Genomic DNA, 22,621 nt, shown 5'->3' with positions numbered 1-22,621 from the left:
GAGAGTTCAGGTATTTCAGGCACACCCATTGGAAAGAGGTGCATACGATCATGAAATACCCGTAGACTAGGGGTCAGCAACGTGTGGTACGGTTTGCTGGCAGAGTTCCCTCAGCACCAAACACAGGGAGAGAGAGTGGCGCTTCATAATGCGCTTAGTGGCGCTGATCACCAGGAGAGAGACCAGTACTGCATTGTGTTTGTCGCTGCTGAATAAGCACACAATGCAGCAGCGCTCTCTTCTGGTGTTCAGCATCACTAAGCGCATAATGAAGCGCTGCTCTGTAAAAGAAAAAGTTAGAAAAAGTTGGCAGTTCTCTCTCCAATGTGCAGCCCCACCGCCAAGCTGGTGTTCAGTAGTCATAGTCTCTCCCATATGCACCCCACAAGCTGGTGTTCAGTAGTCGTGGTGTCTAGTAAATGCACCCCCCAAGCTGGTGTTCAGTAGTTGTGGTCACTCCTATATGCACCCCCCAAGCTAGTGTTCAGTAGTCTTGTATGCACCACAGAGGGATACTCTTTGCAAAAAACAGCAAGGACAATGGCCACACTGAAACATAAGTTTAAACCCTTCCCGACATTTGTCATTTTATCTTACAGCTGACATCCTGCTGTAATGGTAGGGACCGAAGTTAAATTTGATCCCCACCATTAACCCCTTAAATGCAGCGGTCAAAAGCGATCGCTGCATTTAAGGTATTTGCAGCTCCTCGGCACCCCAGCAATGAAAGTGCCGAGGTGTCGGTGGCTATTAGGAGTCCAGTTTCCATTGCAGTGGCCTCCCGGTCTACCTAGTACTGAAACCTTTCGGAGACATGGCCTAAAAAGCTTCCGTAGCCGTCGGCAATATGGTGCCGACTCAGGAGATGAGCCGGCGTCATCAGCGGTGGATGTCACAGCTGACCTCCACCTGTAATGGCAGGAACCGGAGCTAGCTCTGATCCCTGCCATTAACCCCTAAGATGCAGCGATCAAAAGCGATCGCTGCATCTTACTGGTTGGCAGCAGATCGGTAGCTCTGCCCTGCAATCACAGGGCTGCTGACTGCTGCTATGGCAACAGGAGACCTAACAATAGCCTCCTGCTCTGCCATTACGGAAGCGGCTTGCAGTCAGTGACAGATCTAAAACACTGCACTATATATAGGTAGTGCAATGTATTAGAAAAAAAATCTGACAGTTGGACCTTCAAGTCCCCTAGTGGGACTAAAGAAAAGTGTAAAAAAGTGTAAAAAAAAGTGTAAAAAATAAATAAAAAAAAGAGTGTGAAGAAAAAGAGTGTGAAGAAAAAGAGCGTGAAGAAAAAGAGCGTGAAGAAAAAGAGCGTGAAGAAAAAGAGCGTGAAGAAAAAGAGTGTGTGAAGAAAAAGAGCATGAAGAAAAAGAGCATGAAGAAAAAGAGTGAAGAAAAAGTGTGAAGAAAGAGTGTGAAGAAAGAGTGTGAAGAAAAAGAGTGTGAAGAAAAAGAGAGTGTGAAGAAAGAAAGAGTGTGAAGAAAAAGAGTGTGAAGAAAAAGAGTGTGAAGAAAAAGAGTGTGAAGAAAAAGAGTGTGAAGAAAAAGAGTGTGAAGAAAGTGTGAAGAAAAAAAAAAGTGAAAAAAAAGTTGTAAAAAATAAGTTTCAAGTAATAAAATAAAACAAAACACAATCGCCCTTTTTCACTTCAAGTCCTTTTATTATTGAAAAAATAAATAAACCATATACATATTTGGTATCGCCGCGATCGTAACGGCATGAACTATAAAAATATAATGTTATTTATTCCACGCAGCGAACGGTGTAAAAAACAATGCCAGAATTATTTTTTTCGTCAATTTGCCCTACAAAAATTGAAATAAAAAGTGATCAAAAAGTCGCATGTATCTGCCAAGCTTACATGTACCCCCACATTATAAATTGAAATACCAGTAAAACTCCAAAACAAAAAACTACTACCATGCCAAATCCACGCTCCAATAGCCAAATGGCGCTCCCTCCCTTCTGAACCCTACAGTGTGCCCAAATAGCTGTTTACTTCCACATATATGGCATCACCATACCCGGGAGAACCCTTTTAACAATTTTTGGGGTGTGTGTCTCCAGTGGCACAAGCTGGGCACGACATGTTTGCCACTGAAATGGCATATCTAGGGAAAAATTGAAATTTTTACTTTGCACCCACCGAAGCGCAACCATTTATGGAAAAGAACTGTGGGGTGAAAATGCTCACTACACCTCTTAAGAAATGCTTTGAGGGGTGCAGTTTCCAAAATGGGGTCACTACTCAGGGGTTTCTTTTATTATTTCACATCAGAGCCTCTGCAATTGTGAACCAATACTTTCTAAATCGCCAAATTAGGCTTCAATTTTACATGGTACTCTTTCAATCCTGAGCCCTGTCAAATGTCCAGGCAAAAGATTAGGGCCACATGTAGGGTGTTTCTAAAACCGGGAAACACAGCATAATAATTAGAGAGCGGTCTTATTATGGTGGTACAAGCTGGGCACCACATATTGGCATATTTATGGAAAAAAATCCCATTTTCACTCTGCAACATTGAGTGCACACTCATTTCTGCAAAACACTTGCGGGGTTAACACGCTCGATACACCCCTAGGTGAATACCTTGAGGGGTGCAGTTTCCAAAATGGGGTCACTTGTGGGGGGTTTCCACTGTTTTGGTCCAACAGGGGCATTGCAAATGCGACATAGCGACCACAAATCAAACCAGTAAAATCTGCACTCCAAAAGCCCAATGGCGCTCCTTCCCTTCTGAGCCCTGCCGCGAGCCCAAATAGCAGTTTATGACCACATATGGGGTATTGCCGTACTCGGGGGAAATTGCTTTACAAATGTTGGGGTTCCTTTTTTCCTTTATTTGTTGAAAAAATAAAATTATCAGCTAAAGCTATGTCTTATTGAAGAAAAGGGATTGTTTTTATTTTCACTTGCCCATTTCTAATAAAAAGTCTATGAAACACCTGTGAGGTCAAAATGCTCACTACACCACTAGATTAATTTCTCAAGGAGTGTAGTTTCCTAAATGGAGTCACTTTTTGGGCATTTTCACTGTTTTGTCAACTCAGGGGCTTTGTAAATGCGACATGGCCTCCGCAAACCATTCCTGCTAAATTTGAGCACCAAAAGCCAAATGGCGCTCTTTCCCTTCTATGCCCTGCCGAGTGTCCAAACAGCAGTTTATGGCCATATGTGGTGTGTTTTACTCGGGAGAAATTGCTTTACAAATGTTGCAGTGCTTTTTCCCCCTTAGTCCTTGTGGAAATGAGAAAAAATTAGCTAAATCGACATTTTCTTTGAAAAAAAATGTAGATTTCAAGTTTGACAGCCTAGTTCCAATAGTTTCTGCAATAAACCTGTGGGGTCAAAATGCTCACTATACCCGTAGATAATTTCCTTGAGGGGTGTAGTTTCCCAAATGTGGTCACTTTTGGGGGATTTCCCCTGTTTTGGCACCGCAAGTGTTCCTCAAACCTGATATGGTGCCTAAAATATATTCCAATAAAAAGAAGGCCCCAAAATCCACTAGGTACTCCTTTGCTTTTGAGGCCGATGCTTCAGTCTATTAGCACACTAGGGCCACATATGGGATAATTCCTAAAACTGCAGAATTTGAGCAATAAATATTGAGTTGCATTTCTCTGGTAAAACTTTGTTACAAAAAAAAAAATGGATTAAAAACGAATTTCTGAAAAAAAATAATAGAAATTTGTAGATAAGTTCTAAGCCTTGTAACGTCCTAGAAACATAAAAGGATGTTAAAAAAAAACTATGCCAATCTAAAATAGACATATGGGGGATGTTAATTAGGAACAATTTTGTGTGGTATAACTGCGTCTTACGAGCAGATACATTTAACCAGTTCAGGACCGGGCTATTTTGTGCCTTCAGGACCAGACACCGTTTAGCCATTTTTAGCACGTGTTAGTTAAATGGCTATAACTTTTTTATTTGTTGGGCTAACGACGTGATTTTTGCGACGTTTTTTCCGTAGACAAAGCAGGTTTCTTTTTTTTTATTGTTTTTATACACACCTTTTTTGCTATTTTAGAATTTTTATTCATAAAGTTTGAAAATAGTAAAAAATAAGCTTTTTTACGTTTCAACTATTTTTTTTTGGTAATAACATAGTTTTACCCTAAAATAGACCTTTTATTTGTGATCGTCATGGTCTACCGTAAATTTTAATATATTACATGTCTATATTAGGGTAATTGTGTCAGCGCTAATGTTACAAAAATGATTGGCGGGGGGTGGAACGTTTTTTTTTGTGGTGGGTATTTTATGTGTATTTATTATTACATTTTTTTTTGCACTTTACTATTTTTTTATTACTATGGTCTGTCCCTCAAAAGGTCAAAAAAGACCTTTGGGGATCTTTATATATTTTTTTCTCTCTTTTACACCATTTCTTTTAAGTCCCAGCAGCAGTCTGCCACTAACAGCACCCGGCGATCATGTGACCAGTCACATGATCACCGGGAGGAATAGAGACAGCGCCGCTGCTGCTGTCTCTATTCCTATACACAGCGTTCATTGAGCGCTGTGTAAAAAGACATCGGAGAAGACAGAAGCAGCAAAAGCTGCTCCTATCTTCTCCTCAGGGTCCCCGGCAGTCACTGACAGCCGGAGACCCGACATTCAGCTGCCCGATCGCGCGGGCAGCAAGTTAAAACCCGAGCCGTAAAAAAGTCTATGGCTCGGGTTTTAAGGACCCTGACCGCTGGCTGTAAAAACACAGCCAGCGGTCGGGAACCAGTTAAATTTAGAAAAATGCAAATTTTTTCAATTTTTCACAATTAAATACTGAATGTATAGAGCAAATTTTGCCAGTAACATAAAGTACAATGTGTCATGAGAAAACAATCTCAGAATCGCTTGGATAGGTAAAAGCATTCCGGAGTTATTACCACATAAAGTGAAATATGTCAGATTTGAAAAATTAGGCTCTGTCAGTGGGAAGAAATTAAGTGGAATCTATTATGAACAGAAAAACAAAAATGAACCAGCTTTTCTTCAATAAAAATACTCCTGACTGCAGCAATATAGGATTAATATTTTGCTGTTGCATGCACGTTCTAGTCCCCGCTGTCAGGGGATAATTTAGACATCCATAATTTACAAGAGCAGCTACATTTCGAACATATAGTCCTTCATCCGGCAAGGAGCGGCTGCGGTTTCCCATGTTCCAGGGGCTCCAGAACCGAAACGTTGCTACTCTTGTAAATTAGCTCCTATAGGACCAATAAACTAGATTCCATTAAAGTCTGGAGTGCTGTTCTACTTTGAGATATGGATTCTCTTCTGTACTTGTGTCATTAACACATTTTCCTTTCTGACGACTTTATTGCCTTCTATGTAATAAATTCCTAATGCTGTTGTAGTATTCTTTGGGAGTTTGTACATAAAGGGCAGCCTTGATAAATAATGACTGTGTAGATTGTAAGTAAATAATAAAAATAAAACACATACGTTTTAGAATGCCCCACTACAAACGTTAGTCATGGCAAAAACTGCAACAGAATTTAAAAGAGCTGTACCGTATGGAAAAGCCTTTCCCAGCAATCAGCTGATTGTCACAGGAGTGGCTTCTAACTCCAGGCAATCAGCTTTTATGTAGTACTAGCAGTTACACGGCTTCGCACAGGTCTATCTGTTTCTTGTTTTTGTGTGTGGTTGACAGCTTTGTTTCCGACTGATACGAAGCCGACATATCCATTGAAGTCCAAGTGCAGGGTTCCAATTAATGAGAATGCTGAAATTCAGTATAGGTACAGTCCGTTCACGGCGAGTATAGAAAGATGGCTGGATTGTTATGGAAACCCGGTGTAAAACAAAAATAACTGGGTTGTTTTGGGAACCTAGTGTGAAAACGGTGTGTATGTCAGTGAAGCTAAGAATGAAGACCGAAAAAGCTTCTATTGGCTAATACGTGTCATCTGATGCAATATGGAAGCCAGTGGAGCCATATTTGCTTTTGTATTGCAATTTTTTGTGAATATGTAGAAAACGGTAGTCCCTAGAGAGCTAAAACTGAATCTAAAATCTTGGAAAAAGCCTGATTTACTCATGTGGCAAATTTGGTGCAGATAGGTCCAGTCGTTTGTCAGTGCATAAAAAACAGACAACAGGAATGGCGATAGAGATTATAGAATACTAGAAAAAGTACCCGGAACTCCCCGGTTATAGAGAGTGTGTGAGTGTGAGTGTGTGTTCATTGGATTTGTTCCAAGGGTGTCCAGGAGGACAATCCATGCTCTTGTATTTTCTTGGTTCACGGGGAAATCGCTAGTAGCCCTATATACCCCGGCAGTTACACACTGTTTATTTCAATTTTAATTTCCTAAATACCGAACAACTAAACTGGTAGGAAATGGAGTCATAAGACTGTGACAGAGCCTGTTGATTAACAAGATTGGCGGTTTTATTACCAGTTGGCCATAGACTATGATTTGATCATAATTGAAAACAGCATCAGGCATGAAAGCCCACTCATTAGCCCGCTGAACATGACGTGCTCTATCAGCTTGCTGACTGGCCTGGGTTCGGGTAGAAGTCTCTGCGCTTCTGGGAATCACCGGTCTGATCTGTTGCTGAGAAAGCCAGAGTTGGCTGAGGAGTTTCAGCAGTTCGAGCAGCAGTATAACGCATTTTATCAGCTTGAAGTTGGGCAAGAGGAGTCTCTGCAGCTAGTAATGCAGCTTTCCCCCTGGGCATTAGTAATCTGATTGGTTGCTATGGGTAACCACTCACCTGTACCTTACCATCTAGGATTATCTTGTAAAGTGCACTACCTGCTACTGCCAGATAAAAACATCTTTACTATAAAAGTGAATGTCTGTATTCGCTTTTATAGTATTGGATCGTGATCATGTGAGAATGGCTCATAACAGAGAACGTCGTCAAGGATGGGACATTTAGAAAACCTTCCCGGACATCCGATGTACCTGTGTGCCAAATTTGGGGTCAAATGGTTCAGGCGTTTGGATGCCTATAGAGGACAACAGACTTTTACAATATAGAACAGCAGAGTTCCCCGGATTGACACTGGTCTATTTGTTTGTTGTTTGTGTGTGTGGTTAAAAACGTAATTTCCTACTGATATGAAGCAAACATATCCAATAAAGTCCAAGTGCAGGGTTCCTTTTTAGAGGCACGACAGGTTTTCGAATAAGGAGAATGCTGAAATCCACGGGTTTGGTTCTGATGAGATTTCAGCAACTCAGGCAGCAGCCATGCGCTTTGCCACAGGAGTTTTTCATCTAAGTGCAGGGTTCCTTTTTGGAGGCATGACTGATATGAAAGGGTTTCAATTCATGAAAATGCTCAAATCCAGTATAGGTACAGTTTGTTTACAGCGAGTGAGTAACACGTTGAGTAGAGAAACATGTCTTGGTTGTTATGGAAACCTGGTCTAAAACTGTGTGTATGTGAGTGAGGCCAAGAATGAAGGACCTGCGAGATTTCTATTGGCTAATACAGGTCATCTCATGTTATATGAAGGTCCTTGATGTGGAAGCCAGTGGTGACATATTTGCTTTTGTGAATATGTCGAACAGTAAGTCCTACATAGCTGAAACCCGATCTAAACGTTCGGAAGCACGTGATTTACTTATGTGCCAAATTTGGTGCAGATTGGTCCAGTCGTTCGGCCGTGCATAAAGAACAGACAACAGAAATTCATTTGTGTATATGTGTATATATATATATATATATATATACACACACACATATACATATACATATATATACATATATATATATACATACACATATACACACACACACACACACACACACACACACACACACAGTGAAGGAAATAAGTATTTGATCCCTTGCTGATTTTGTAAGTTTGCCCACTGTCAAAGACATGAACAGTCTGGAATTTTTAGGCTAGGTTGATTTTACCAGTGAGAGATAGATTACATTTTAAAAAAAACAGAAAAATCACATAGTCAAAATTATATATATTTATTTGCATTGTGCACAGAGAAATAAGTATTTGATCCCTTTGGCAAACAAGACTTAGTACTTGGTGGCAAAACCCTTGTTGGCAAGCACAGCAGTCAGACGTTTTTAGTAGTGGATGATGAGGTTTGCACACATGTTAGATGGAATTTTGGCCCACTCCTCTTTGCAGATCATCTGTAAATCATTAAGATTTCGAGGCTGTCGCTTGGCAACTCGGATCTTCAGCTCCCTCCATAAGTTTTCGATGGGATTAAGGTCTGGAGACTGGCTAGGCCACTCCATGACCTTAATGTGCTTCTTTTTGAGCTACTCCTTTGTTGCCTGGGCTGTATGTTTCGAGTCATTGTCGTGCTGGAAGATCCAGCCACGAGCCATTTTTAATGTCCTGGTGGAGGGAAGGAGGTTGTCACTCAGGATTTGACGGTACATGGCTCAATCCATTCTCCCATTGATGTGGTGAAGTAGTCCTGTGCCCTTAGCAGAGAAACACCCCCAAAACATAATGTTTCCACCTCCATGCTTGACAGTGGGGACGGTGTTCTTTGGGTCATAGGCAGCATTTCTCTTCCTCCAAACACGGCGAGTTGAGTTAATGCCAAAGAGCTCAATTTTAGTCTCATCTGACCACAGCACCTTCTCCCAATCACTCTCAGAATCATCCAGATGTTCATTTGCAAACTTCAGACGGGCCTGTACATGTGCCTTCTTGAGCAGGGGGACCTTGCAGGCACTGCAGGATTTTAATCCATTACGGCGTAATGTGTTACCAATGGTTTTCTTGGTGACTGTGGTCCCAGCTGCCTTGAGATCATTAACAAGTTCCCCCCGTGTAGTTTTCGGTTGAGCTCTCACCTTCCTCAGGATCTAGGATACCCCACGAGGTGAGATTTTGCATGGAGCCCCAGACCGATGTAGATTGACATTCATTTTGTATGTCTTCCCTTTTCTTACTATTGCACCAACAGTTGTCGCCTTCTCACCCAGCGTCTTACTTATGGTTTTGTAGCCCATTCCAGCCTTGTGCAGGTCTATGATCTTGTCCCTGACATCCTTAGAAAGCTCTTTGGTCTTGCCCATGTTGTAGAGGTTAGAGTCAGACTGATTAATTGAGTCTGTGGACAGGAGTCTTTTATACAGGTGACCATGTAAGACAGCTGTCTTTAATGCAGGCACCAAGTTGATTTGGAGCGTGTAACTGGTCTGGAGGAGGCTGAACGCTTAATGGTTGGTAGGGGATCAAATACTTATTTCTCTGTGCACAATGCAAATAAATATATATAATTTTGAATATGTGATTTTCCTTTTTTTTTTATATATAATCTATCTCTCACTGGTAAAATTAACCTAGCCTAAAAATTCTAGACTGTTCATGACTTTGACAGTGGGCAAACTTACAAAATCAGCAAGGGATCAAATACTTATTTCCTCCACTGTATGTATGTATGTATGTATGTATATATGTATATATATATATATATATATATATATATATATATATATATATATCTATATCTATCTCAAAGAAGCATACAAAAGTGCAAGGTTCCTTTTTGGAAGCATGACAGGTATGAAAGGGTTTCAATTTATGAGAATGCCCAAATCCAGTATAGGTACAGTTTGTTTACGGCGAGTAACATGTCGAGTAAAGAAAAATGTATTGGTTATGGAAACCTGGTCTAAAACTGTGTGTATGTGAGTGAGGCTAAGAATGAAGGACCTGCGAGCTTCTATTGGCGAATTCAGGTCACCCGATGTGATATGGAGGAAGGTCCTTGATGTGGAAGCCAATGGTGTTATATATGCTTTTGTGAATATGTTGAGAACGGTAGGTCCTAGAGAGCTGAACTAAACCTTCAGAAGCACGTGATTTACTAAGTAGGGTTGTCACGATACCAGAATTCGGACATCAATACCGATACTTAGAGTAGTATTGCGATACTCGCTACCAAAACAATACTATGCCAACAATAAAAAAAAACACAAAAATGTCCTTCCGTTTTCTGATAAGGCACATGGTGTTATCATTTTTGGACCACCATGTGCCTCACATTAATAGTAATTAACCCCATCATGTACCTCACACATTAACCCAATGATGCCCATTAAGACTGTGAGCGAGGTACTTGATACGATCACTTACTATAATGATTTCAATGGGCAACATTGGGTTAATCTGTGAAGGAAATGATGGGGTTAATTATAGGGCTTATTCGCATGACTGTTTGGTCCGTGATATACGGATCGTATGTCGCCTGCATTTCCCGGACCGAACAGCGTTTAAGAAGCAGTTATCTATGATGGTAGGAGTCACTGCCTCCCCGCGGGAAAACGGTCCTGTGCTGTACTCCTAGGCAGTAACTCCTACCATCATAGTTACATAGTTACATAGTTAGTACGGCTGAAAAAAGACACATGTCCATCAAGTCCAACCAAGGGAAGGGAAAAGGGAAGGAAAAATTTCTACACATAGGAGCTAATATTTTTTTGTTCTAGGAAATTATCTAACCCTTTTTTAAAGCCATCTACTGTCCCTGCTGTGACCAGCTCCTGCGGTAGGCTATTCCATAAATTCACCGTTCTTACTGTAAAGAAGCCTTGTCGCCTCTGCAGCTTGAACCTTTTTTTCTCCAGACGGAGGGAGTGCCCCCTTGTTTTTTGAGGGGGTTTTACAAGGAACAGGATATCACCATATTTTTTGTATGTGCCATTAATATATTTATATAAGTTAATCATGTCCCCCCTTAGTCGTCTTTTTTCAAGGCTAAATAGGTTTAATTCTTTCAATCTTTCCTCATAACTTAAATTCTCCATGCCCCTTATTAGCTTCGTTGCTCTTCTTTGTATTTTTTCCAACTCCAGGGCATCCTTTCTATGAACTGGAGCCCAGAACTGAACTGCATATTCTAGATGGGGCCTCACTAATGCTTTGTAAAGTGGCAATATTACATCTCTGTCCCGCGAGTCCATGCCTCTTTTAATACACGACAATATCTTGCTGGCCTCTGAAGCAGCTGATTGACACTGCATGCTGTTATTGAGTTTATGATTTACAAGAACACCCAGATCCTTCTCAACAAGTGAATCCGCCAGTGTAGCTCCCCCTAGGACATATGATGCATGCAGGTTGTTGGTACCCAGATGCATAACTTTACATTTATCTACATTAAACTTAATTTGCCAAGTGGACGCCCAAACACTTAGTTTGTTTAAATCTGCCTGCAATTCACAAACATCTTCCATAGTCTGAACTATATTACATAGCTTGGTGTCATCTGCAAAAATAGAAATAGTGCTATTAATCCCATCCTCTATATCATTAATAAATAAGTTGAATAATAGTGGTCCCAGCACTGAACCCTGGGGTACACCACTTATAACCGGTGACCATTCAGAGAAGGAATCATTGACCACAACTCCCTGGATACGGTCCTTGAGCCAATTCTCAATCCAATTACAAACTATATTTTCTAAACCTATAGTCCGTAATTTACCCATTAGGCGTCTATGGGGGACAGTGTCAAATGCCTTTGCAAAGTCCAAAAACACTAAATCCACAGCGGCCCCTCTGTCTAGACTTCTGCTCACCTCTTCATAAAAACAGATTAGGTTAGTTTGACAACTTCTGTCCTTAGTAAAACCATGCTGGCTGTCACTTATAATGCTATTTATTGTCACATAATCCTGTATATAGTCCCTCAATAGCCCCTCAAACATTTTCCCCACGATGGATGTTAAGCTTACTGGTCTATAATTACCTGGGGAAGACCTAGAGCCCTTTTTGAAAATAGGCACCACATTTGCCCTGCGCCAGTCCCTTGGCACTATACCAGTCACTAGAGATTCTCTGAATATTATGAAAAGGGGGACAGAAATAACTGAACTAAGCTCTTTAAGAATTCTAGGGTGTAACCCATCTGGTCCCGGAGCCTTGTGCACATTTATTTTATTTAATTTAGCTTGGACCATATCTACATTCATCCAATTCAGTATATCAACTGATATATTAACAGCACTGGCACCGGCTACATCAGCTGCTCTTTCTTCTGTTGTATATACAGAGCTAAAGAACCCATTTAGTAACTCTGCCTTCTCTTGATCCCCTGTCACCAACTCCCCATTACCATTATCTAGGGGTCCTACATGTTCAGACCTTGGCTTTTTTGCATTTATATGCTTGAAGAATTTTTTAGGATTTGTTTTACTATCCTTGGCCACCTGCCTTTCATTTTGTATTTTTGCTAATTTTATTACATTTTTACAGATTTTATTAAGCTCCTTATATTTTACAAAGGCTACAGCTGTACCCTCAGATTTGTATTTTTTAAATGCCCTTTTTTTGTCATGTATTGCCCCTTTTACAGAAGGTGTAAGCCATGTGGGGTTTAATTTGAGTCGTTTATACTTATTACCTGTAGGAATAAATTTTGCACTATAATAACTCAAAGTAGATTTGAAAATCTCCCATTTATCATTTGTTCCATTATTTGACATTAGTTCTTCCCAGTCCATATCCTGAATTGCAGCCCTCATCCTGGGGAAATTGGCTTTCTTAAAATTAAATGTTTTTGCCCTCCCAGCCTGCGTTAGTTTTTTACAGTATAGGTAAAATGTAACTATATTGTGATCACTGTTACCGAGGTTTTCACGAACATTGACATTCCCAACAAGATCTGCATTATTAGAAATGACCAGATCCAACAGAGCTTCACCTCTAGTCGGGTCTTCCACAAACTGGCCCATAAAATTTTCCTGCAACAGGTTGAGGAAATGTCTCCCCTTTGCAGTTGAAGCCGAACCATGACACCAATTAATATCCCGGAAATTAAAATCTCCCATTATCACTACAGTACCCGCCTGTGCAGCCCGCTCCATCTGTTTATATAGCTGAACTTCCATCTCCTCAGTTATATTGGGGGGTCTATAGATTACACCAAAAGTAATTTTTTCAGTGTTTACCTCCCTTTCTAGTTCCACCCACAAGGTTTCAACCTCCTCACAGTCTTCACCCACTATTGTCTCTTTCACACTCGCCTTCATATCACTTCTCACATACAGACATACACCACCACCTTTCCTATTTGTCCTGTCTTTACGAAAAAGTGTAAAACCCTGTAGATTTACAGCCCAGTCATGTGAAGAGTCCAGCCATGTTTCAGCAACACCAACTATATCTATGTTTTCTTCCAGTATCAAGGCCTCCAGCTCCCCCATTTTACTTGCTAGACTTCTGGCATTTGTGAACATACACTTTAACTTGCCTGTCAGTTTTTCACTTTTATTATCAGAAATGTGATTTGACATTAATCGGTCCTTTTTATTTACACTGATGTTTTGTAACGAAAGGATCTCCTTATCTTGTTGTCTAGTCCTCTCCCCACATTCTGTTTCTCCCCCCACCAATATAGTCTGACCCCTCTCTAACCTGGCTACCCCTTTTTTTTCTACATTGACCTCCCTCCTCAGCCCTAGTTTAAATACTCCGCCACCCCAGCTAGAATTCTCTCCCCCAGCACAGCGGACCCCCTTCCATTTAGGTGCAAATCATCTGCAGAATACAGTTTGTACCCCAATGAAAAGTCAGCCCAGTGCTCTAGGAACCCAAATCCTTCTCCTCTACACCAAGACTTCAGCCATGCATTTAACTCCCTAAGCTCCCGCTGTCTTTCCTGTGATGCGCATGGCACAGGCAGTATTACGGATTACGGATGCTACGAGCCTGGCTTCTTGAACGGTGTTCGGTCCGGGAAATGCAGGCGACATACGATCCGTATATCACAGACTAAACAAAGCCATGTGAATAAGGCCTAATAATAATTAACCCATCATTTCCCTCACAGATTAACCCAATGTTACCCATTATAGTAAGAGATCCCATCAAGTACCTCGCTCAGTCATAATGGACAACATTGGGTTAATGTGTGAGGTACATGCTGGGGTTAATTACGCTTGTGAGGCACATGGAGGTTCAAAATTCATAACACCATGTGCCTCACATTAATAAGGGACTTCATAATTTCCCTCACATAATGACAACATTGGGGTAAATGTGGGTCACATTAACCCCAATGTTCCTCAATGCTGGCTACAAAAAAAATACTAGTCCCTGCTCTAGTGCCTTTATGTCAAGCTTTTGCACTGTTCTAACTAATACCTGCCTAGGGCTGGCCTCTCACTACACTGCAGCATGGTCCAGATTCCACACTAGCGGCGCGAGCGACACAGGCACGTCATCAGGCACCCACTGCCTGTGCCACTCGTGACATTCCCCTCCCTCCCCCTTCTCACATACTCAGATCATCATTGGTGACAGAGAGAGGAGGGAGTAGCGTTCCTCCCTCCTACTGTGTCGCGGCCGGCACTAAGGACTAGCGGAGTGGGTGCTAAAGGAAGCTAACATCGCGGGCACTGTACAGTGCGCGCACCATGTTCTCTTCATTAATTTCAATACTAAGCTGTGCGGCAGCACAGCATCGAAATATATAAATTGGCGGTATCGAACCGTTTGCCCCCGCACAGCATCGAAGTGGTATCGAGATTTCGATGCATCGTCCATCCCTAATATAGAGATATAATTAAATGGTACTCATTTAATTGAAAATATATTAATAAATTGACAGCTGGGTGTTACCAGTTGGGGGTGTGACCCTACATACTGACACTGTCCAATCAGTGTGACACAAGGAGACTATGTAGGGACAGGCCCCTTTGACAAGGGTATGGTAACACCCACGTCATATTATTCATAAAATTCTAGGAGGAATAACAGAGGAACGGCACAACCCAGAGTTCTAAGAAAATATGTTCCATAATTGTTAGATCACGGGGAATACAAGTATTCACTAAAATAGACAAGTCCGGAGAGGTGACAGGTTCTCTTTAAGAAATATACTACAGTTTATGGACAGGTTTAGTTAATTCAAAAATCAACAGGGAAATGTCTATTGTTTTAGAGAACATTTAGTAAGTCATTGAGCCGTAAAAGAGCTCGAGCCAGCAACAAGTAGACAAATTGTGGCACAACCCTAACAAAGAGAAATCTTGTACCGTAAACCGGTCTAGTAAACACGTCAATTTGCAAGATAAGTGTGTCGCACCTGAATGACACTTACCCAACAATATTTATAACTTTTAATCCAGTCTGGAGCTAAGTAACCAATTATAGTTAAATCTTCTGCTACCTAAAGTTGTCCAGACATCTGAAACCAACAACAGAATCTGGATGTGGAGTGAATATTAATGAGCACTCCAACTTTCTTCAAGTAGCTCTCGGCTGCTATGGATGGATCAATCAATTCTCATTATAAAACAGCACATTACTCTATGAAGACTTTACTCAGTAAATACTGTTTAGTATGGTTCAGACAAGGTTCAGTATGCATGCCTGAAGTCTTTCCCTAGCAGTAAAAAACAAAAAAAACAAAAACAAAACACACACTAAAGGCCTCTATATATGAGAATACTACTAATTTAAAGAGGACCTGTCTGCTCTCCTGACATGTCTATTTTAGTAATTTTATATTTAATAATATTACCAATATATACATATCTATGCGCATTACCTTTGACCAGGCTGCCATTATCCAACTACAACAGATTTCTGAAATATGATCAAAAACGGTTTCAGGTTACGTGCCCTAGGGTATACAATAGAATGCTATTGCTTGCCAAAAATTATAATTATTGTCTTAATTATAATTCGGAAAAAAAAAAAATTAAGATCCTTCAATAGTTGATTAGCGAGCTCTCGGGACTACTTAGGTCTCTTTATCAGGCAATGTTTGGCTATGCCATAAATGTCTAAGTTGGGAAAAACCCTTTACGTTGGATCAGCCTACAATATGGTTGTATCGATCGTATTCAAATACTATATAAAAGTCTGTGTATTGTACTGCTACTTTTTCAGTAATTCTCTAATATTGTTCTAAAAACAGAGGCTACAAGGTTTATTAGGAAATTGTTAATATTGAGATTGCTGAATACAATGTGTGCACAATTATTAGGCAAGCGAGTAATTTGGGCATAACATCATTTTTATGCATGTATTCCAACTCCAAGCCGTACAAACTTGACGGCTTATTGGATGAAGCATATCAGGTGATGTGATGAGGGAGGGTGTGGCCTAAGAAGATCAAAACCCTATATCAAGGCGTGCAGAATTATTAGGCAGCTTGATTTCCTCTGGCAAAATGGGCCAAGAAAGAGATTTAACTAACGGACTCTGAAAAGTCAAATATTGTTAAGTCTTTCAGTGGGATGCAGCACTCTTGAAATTGCTGAGATATTGGGGCGTGATCACAGAACGATCAAACGTTTTGTTGCAAATAGTCAACAGGAGCGCGAGAAACGGAGAGAAAAAACCACGCAAATTAACTGCCAAAGATTTGAGAAGAATTAAAACGTGAAGCGTCCAGGAACCCATTATCCTCCAGTGCGGTCATATTTCAGAACTGCACCCTCCCTGGAGTGCCCAGAAGTACAAGGTGTTCAGTGCTCAGAGACATGGCCAAGGTAAGGAAGCCTGGAACCACCGACCACCACTGAACAAGACACATTAAGTTGAAACGTCAAAACTGGGCCAAGAAATATCTGAATACAGATTTTTCAAAGGTTCTATGGACTGAGGAGACGAGAGTGACTCTTGACGGACCAGATGGATGGGCCCGTGGCTGGATCAGTAACAGCCAGTGTCTCCACTTCCACTCAGATGCAAGGTGGAGGTGGGGTACTGCTATGGGCTGGTATTATTAACCCCTTAACACAAAATCACGTAACTGTACGTGATAAGGTTTAAGGGGAAGTATGGAGCGAGCTCAAGGGCTTAGCTCGCTCCATACACAGGGGGTGACTGCTGTTACACGCAGCCGACACCTCACTGCAACGGGCGGAATCAAAGTTCACTTTGTTTCTGCCAATTTAACACCTTAAATGCCGCGGTCAATTGTGACCGCAGCATTTAAAGTGTTAGAATCAGGGGGGCGCTCCCTCAAACATGCCATCGCGCCCCCCTGCAGCGTGATCGGCCGGTAACAACGGTTGTTAGGCCCCCAGAGCAAAGGCCCCCAGGTCTGCCATCTTTGTACTCCTTTGAAGCTCTGCCTCCGGCAGTGTTTCAAAGGAGACTGTCAGAATCAGGATATACTGCAATACATTAGTATTGCAGTATATCATGCAAGCGATCAAACGATCGCTGCTTCATGTCTCCTAGGGGGATTAACAAAATAAAAGTAAAAAACAGTTAAATAATTTTTTTTTGTTATGGATAGGTTGATCCTGGCACAACCCCTTAAATTTCAACAATATACATTGATGGCATATTGATAGGATAGTGGAGACGCAACGTCTATAAACCTCACATATTTCTAAAACTATGGTGCCGCAATAATGAGTTAAGTGTGGGAACGTCTTTTGACTTTGCTCCTACACAGCAAGATTTTTAATCACTTGAATAGTGCAGTGCTGCAATACCAGACACAGAACCTCGTCGAGAGCGGCGCTGTATTCACACAAACATGTTCCGTCCGCAATGGCCGGAACGTATTTCGGCCGTAAGTCCTGGCCGAACACAGTGCAGGGAGCCGGGCTCCTAGCATCATAGTTATGTACGACGCTGGGAGTCCCTGCCTCTCCGTGGAACTTCTGTCCCGTACTGAAAACATGATTACAGTACGGGACAGTTGTCCTGCAGCGAGGCAGGGACTCCTAGCATCGTACATAACTATGATGCTAGGAGCCCGGCTCCCTGCAGTGTATTCAGTTCGGGACTTGCGGCCGAAATACGTGAATCCGTGGCCGAATTGTTCTAAGGTGTATTCCAGTTACAGACATCGATGGTACATTGCTATTATATGCCATCAATGTCTGATCCAACTGTTATCACCCCCACCAATGAGTAATTGATGGCATATGCTAATGATGTAACATCAATGACTTTTATTGGATTATCTTTTTAATGTTTTTAGGTGGATGTGACGGTCACATCTAGAGTTATCTAGCCTATAGTAAGCCTTAAGCCGGCCATACACATCAGATAGCTGTCGGCTGAGCGTGCATGTTTGTTCCAATAGGGAGAGGGAAATAAGTCACTGCCATACCTCTCCGGCAGAGGCTAAACTCCCGCATCATTGGTTAGTAGCAATTTTTATGCTGCTTAAAACCAATAATTGGAAGCATATAGGCTACATTCACACGAGCGTATCAGATTCACACGCGTGAATAACACACATGAATCTGGTCCGTGTGTGTTGCATTATGCATGTGTGCTTTGCGAGTAGAATGCGTTATTCACACACTCGCAAAGCACATTTTTTTTATTTTATTTCTTATTTTCAATCGAATTGATGTTCAAATCACGTACCCCACACTGATGTGCATCCGTGTGCGATGCATGGTTTTCACGCGCCCATTGACTTCAATAGACGTGTAGATGTGTGAAAACGCACCAATATAGGAAATGCAGTGAGTTTCACGCAGCGAACTCTCGCTGCGTGGAAACTCACGCATGTATGAATGGCCCCATTGACATCAATGGGTCTGTGGGCTGTGCGTTGTTTCAATACTCTAGACTTGCACCTCCCCCCCAGTCTCTGCACTAGGCATAACATTGTATCGGTTTTTCTTTTTATCGTGTAATGCTAAAAGCAGAAGACCGGAAAAGGAGCTCGTCCGGAAGTACAGAATGAAGAACAGACAGCAGAAGAAAAGATTTACGATGCTGGCAGAGTCACATAACTCCGTAGTAGAAGACCTCTACAACTTTGAAACGGTAAGTATATTACAAAAGGTACTACATTACATATGTATAATGTATTGCACAATTTTTTTTTAAAGATGGACAACCCCTTTAAAGACTAAGTATACCTTTGAGCTTTTGTTGTCCACAGGATAAGTCATCAGTATAGGATCGGAAGCAGAAAGTTAGGACCACTGTATAGGGGCCGTGCTGGGTTACTGCAGCTCTGCTCCTAGTCACCAGAATAGGAGCAGAGCCGCAGTACTACATTACGGCTGCTATACAGTGGTCGTAACCTTCTGGCTCCGGAACGGACCCTGCATAGATTGCGGCGCCCGGAGGCAGCTGATCGGTGCAGAGTCCAGGTGTCAGACCCCCACCGCTCATATACGGATGTCCTATCCTGTGGATAGGTCATCAGTATAAAAAACATCCCCTAACCGGACAACCCCTTTAACCCCCTTAACGCACCATGACGTAGGGTTGCCCTGCATTAAAGCACCATGAAGTACATTTACGTCATGTCGCTTTTCTGTCACCATGTCAAAAGACATGGTGACAGAATAGTGACTGTCACAGATAGTCGATAGTTAATAGGACTCATCGGGGAACAATCGTGGCGCCGCCTGCGATCGCTAGGATTGGTCAGTCATTACTGAATGACCAATCACAGCATTGCTGCATGGTTACCTGGCTAAAATAGCCATGCTAGCCGATTGGCTGTTGACAACAGGAGGCCTAACAATGGCCTCCTGTCTGCCAAGTACAGCGGCCTGTTAGGCGAAGCCCGGAGGTGGGGCTTATAAGGCTTCCGGCTGCAGATGAAAGATGGCAGCAGGCTCAGAAGCTGAGCCTGTGCCATCAGCCGAAGTGTGTCAGCTGTATGTTACAGCTGACATACTGCTGTAACGGCAGGGAACAGAGCTAGCTCCGCTCCCTGTTTTTAATCCCTTAGATGACGCGATCAAAGGCGTTCGCGGCATCTTAGTGGTTTCCAGAGGATAGGCATCGCTGCGATGTGGTCGCAGGAATGCCGATCGTTGCTATGGCAACCGGAGGCCAACAGTGGCCTCCTGGTCTGCCACGTACAGAAGTCTATTAGGCCCCGCCCGGAGGCAGAGCCTAATAGGCTTGCTGTCAGTGAATAGATGACAGCTCTAATGCATTACATTATGTAGGTAGTGCAATGTATTAGAATAAAGATGAGAGGTGCAGGTCCTCAAGTGCCCTAATGGGACACAAAAAAAAGTTATAAAAATGTTCAACAAAAATGTAAAAATTAAAGTTCTAAGTAAAAAAAATTAAAAACTACCTTTTTTTCCTATAATAAGTCTTATTATAGGAAAAACAATGAAAATGTTAAGAAAAACAAAAAGTACACATTTGGTATCACCGCGTCGGCAACAACTCAAACTATAATGTTGTTATTTTTCCTGCACGGTGAACACCGGAAAAATAAAAAACAATGTCAGAATCGCTATTTGTTTGGTCACCATCCCTTCTAAAGTATAGAATAAAAAATGATCAAAAAGTTGCGTACCACAAACTAGTACCAAAAAAAACTACAACCCGTCCCACAAAAAACAAGCCCTTACAGAGCCTTGTCAACGCATAAAAAAAAAAGTTATGGTTAAAAAAACTAAACTGCACAAGAAAAATAAAACTTTTTAAAAAAATAAACGCTGCAAAACATACAAAAATTATATACATATGTTATCGCCGTAATCGTATCGACCCGCAGAATAAAAGTAAAATGTAATTTATTACCCCAGGGTAAACACTGTAAGAAAAACCAAAAAAATAAAATAAAATTGTCAAAATTGCTGTTTTTTTGGTTAAAAAGTGAATATAACGTAATAAAAAAAAATTGTGTGTACCCCAATATGGTACCAATGAAAACTACAGATTGTCCCGCAATAAATAAGATCCGGTGGAGAAAAAATTAAAAAGTTCTGTCTCTCAGAATATGGCAACGAAAAATGTGCAGAGCGTTCCAAAAGCGTATAAGATCGGGCACCATTTATCAGTGCGACACCGGCCACACATCTATCAATTATTTATTTACCCCATTATTATACCCTCTTATGCCCTGATGCACTTCGCACAGCTCACATATGCCCCCACATTATAAAGTGAAATACCAATAAAACCCCAATCAGAACTGCCAAAATCTGCGCTCCAGAAGCCAAATGGCGCTCCCTCCCTTCTGAACCCTACAGCGTGGCCTAACAGCGGTATACGTCCACATATATGGTATTGCCATACTTGGGAGAATTGGCTTAACAGTTTATGAGATATTTGTCTTCAGTGGCACGAACTGGGCACAACATATTGTGCACGAAATTGGCATATCAGTGGAAAATTGCAATTTTCACTTTGCACTATACGCCAGGCACTAATTTCTAATGTACAATCACCTGTGGGGTCAAAATGCTCACTACACCTCATAAAATGCCCAAAGGGGTCACTACTTGGGGGTTTGTTTTACTATTTGTCCTCAGAGCCCTGCAATTGTGGGCCAATGCTGTGAAAATCACCAAAATAGGCCTCAAATGCGCATGGTGCTCTTCATTTCTAAGCTCTGTCTTGTCCAGGCAAATGATAAATGCCTTGAGGGGTGTAGTTTTCAAAATGGAACCACTTCTTGGGGCTTCCACTGTACTCTGGTACCTCAGGGGTTTTGCATATGCGACATGATGACCAAAAACCAATCCAGCAAAATCTGCATGCCAAATAGTGCTTCTGCCATTCTGAGCCCTGCCGGGTGTCCATACAGCAGTTTATGACCACATGTGGGGTATTGCCATAATTGGGAGAAATTGCTTTACAAATGTTGGTGTGCTTTTTCTCCAGTATCCTTCGTGAAAATAAAGACAGTCTACAATTTAGTGGAACAAAAACGTAGATTTTCATGGCCTAATTCCAATCTATTCTGCAAAAGACCTGTGGGGTCTAAATGCGCACTATACCCCTAGATAGATTCCTTGAATGTGAAATAGTAGCTATTTTGTATTGTACTACTATCTGTTTTTCACAAATAAACACTGAATGTGTCGACCAAATTTTACCACTAACTTAAAGTCCAATGTGTCACGAGAAAACAAGCTCAGAATTGCTTGAAAAAAATAAATAAACAGCATTCCAAAGTTATTACCACTTCAAGTGACGCGTCAGATTTGAAAAAAATGGCCTTGTCCTTAAGGCCAAAACAGATTTAGTCACTAAGGGGTTAAGTAACTTCTCAATTAAAATAAAAATAAAAACATTTTTTAATTTAAACACCTTGACGACGAGCAACGGATATATCCGTCACAAGTGTTTGCTAGATCCCACATCGTAACGGATATATCCGTCGCTTTTATCTCGTGGGTACTGCCACTGTATCCACGAGATTAGCATCAGGAGAACAGCTGTTATACACAGCCTGGCTCTGGCCGCAACTGCAGGAAAGAACTCAGATTTGGACAGAACTCTGATTCTGTCAGTTTAACCCCTCAGATACCGCAGTCAATCGCCACCGCTGCGTTTTGACGTAATTTTAAAAACACAAAAAAATAAATAATGCTGGAATAGGTGTTTTTTCAGTTCCCTCCCACAAATTTTTTTTATAAAAAGTTAATCAATATACTATGTGCAACTACTCGTTCCGCAAAAAACAAGCCCTTCTACGGCCATGGCAGCGTCAAAAAAAAAAAAAAAAGTGATGACTCTTAGAAATGACACGGTGAAAATAGTGCTTGCTCATTAACACCCGAAAAGACCTGGTCATTAAGGGGTTAAGATAGTACGTACATGTCCTATGATATTACGTTGGCTTGGGAACCCACAATGCAGCACTACAAATAAACTCGGTAGTGAATATAAATGTTTGCTTTGTATTATGTAACCAGGATAAAGTTTATAGGGGGGAATTTGCTACCTTTT

At 41.4% G+C, this 22,621-nt stretch overlaps 1 protein-coding gene across 1 annotated transcript in view; it reads right to left on the bottom strand.

Moving 5' to 3' along the window:
• Positions 1–22,621, bottom strand: part of ATP6V1H (ATPase H+ transporting V1 subunit H) — a 140,936-nt gene that overhangs the window by 26,534 nt on the left and 91,781 nt on the right. The gene's annotated exons all lie outside the window — the stretch shown is intronic.

This window comes from Rhinoderma darwinii, chromosome 5 (assembly GCF_050947455.1).
Source record: "Rhinoderma darwinii isolate aRhiDar2 chromosome 5, aRhiDar2.hap1, whole genome shotgun sequence".
Classification (NCBI taxonomy): Eukaryota; Metazoa; Chordata; class Amphibia; order Anura; family Rhinodermatidae; genus Rhinoderma; species Rhinoderma darwinii.
The sequence above is the reverse complement of the archived record's forward strand: the minus strand, read 5'-3'. Positions and strand labels throughout refer to the sequence as shown.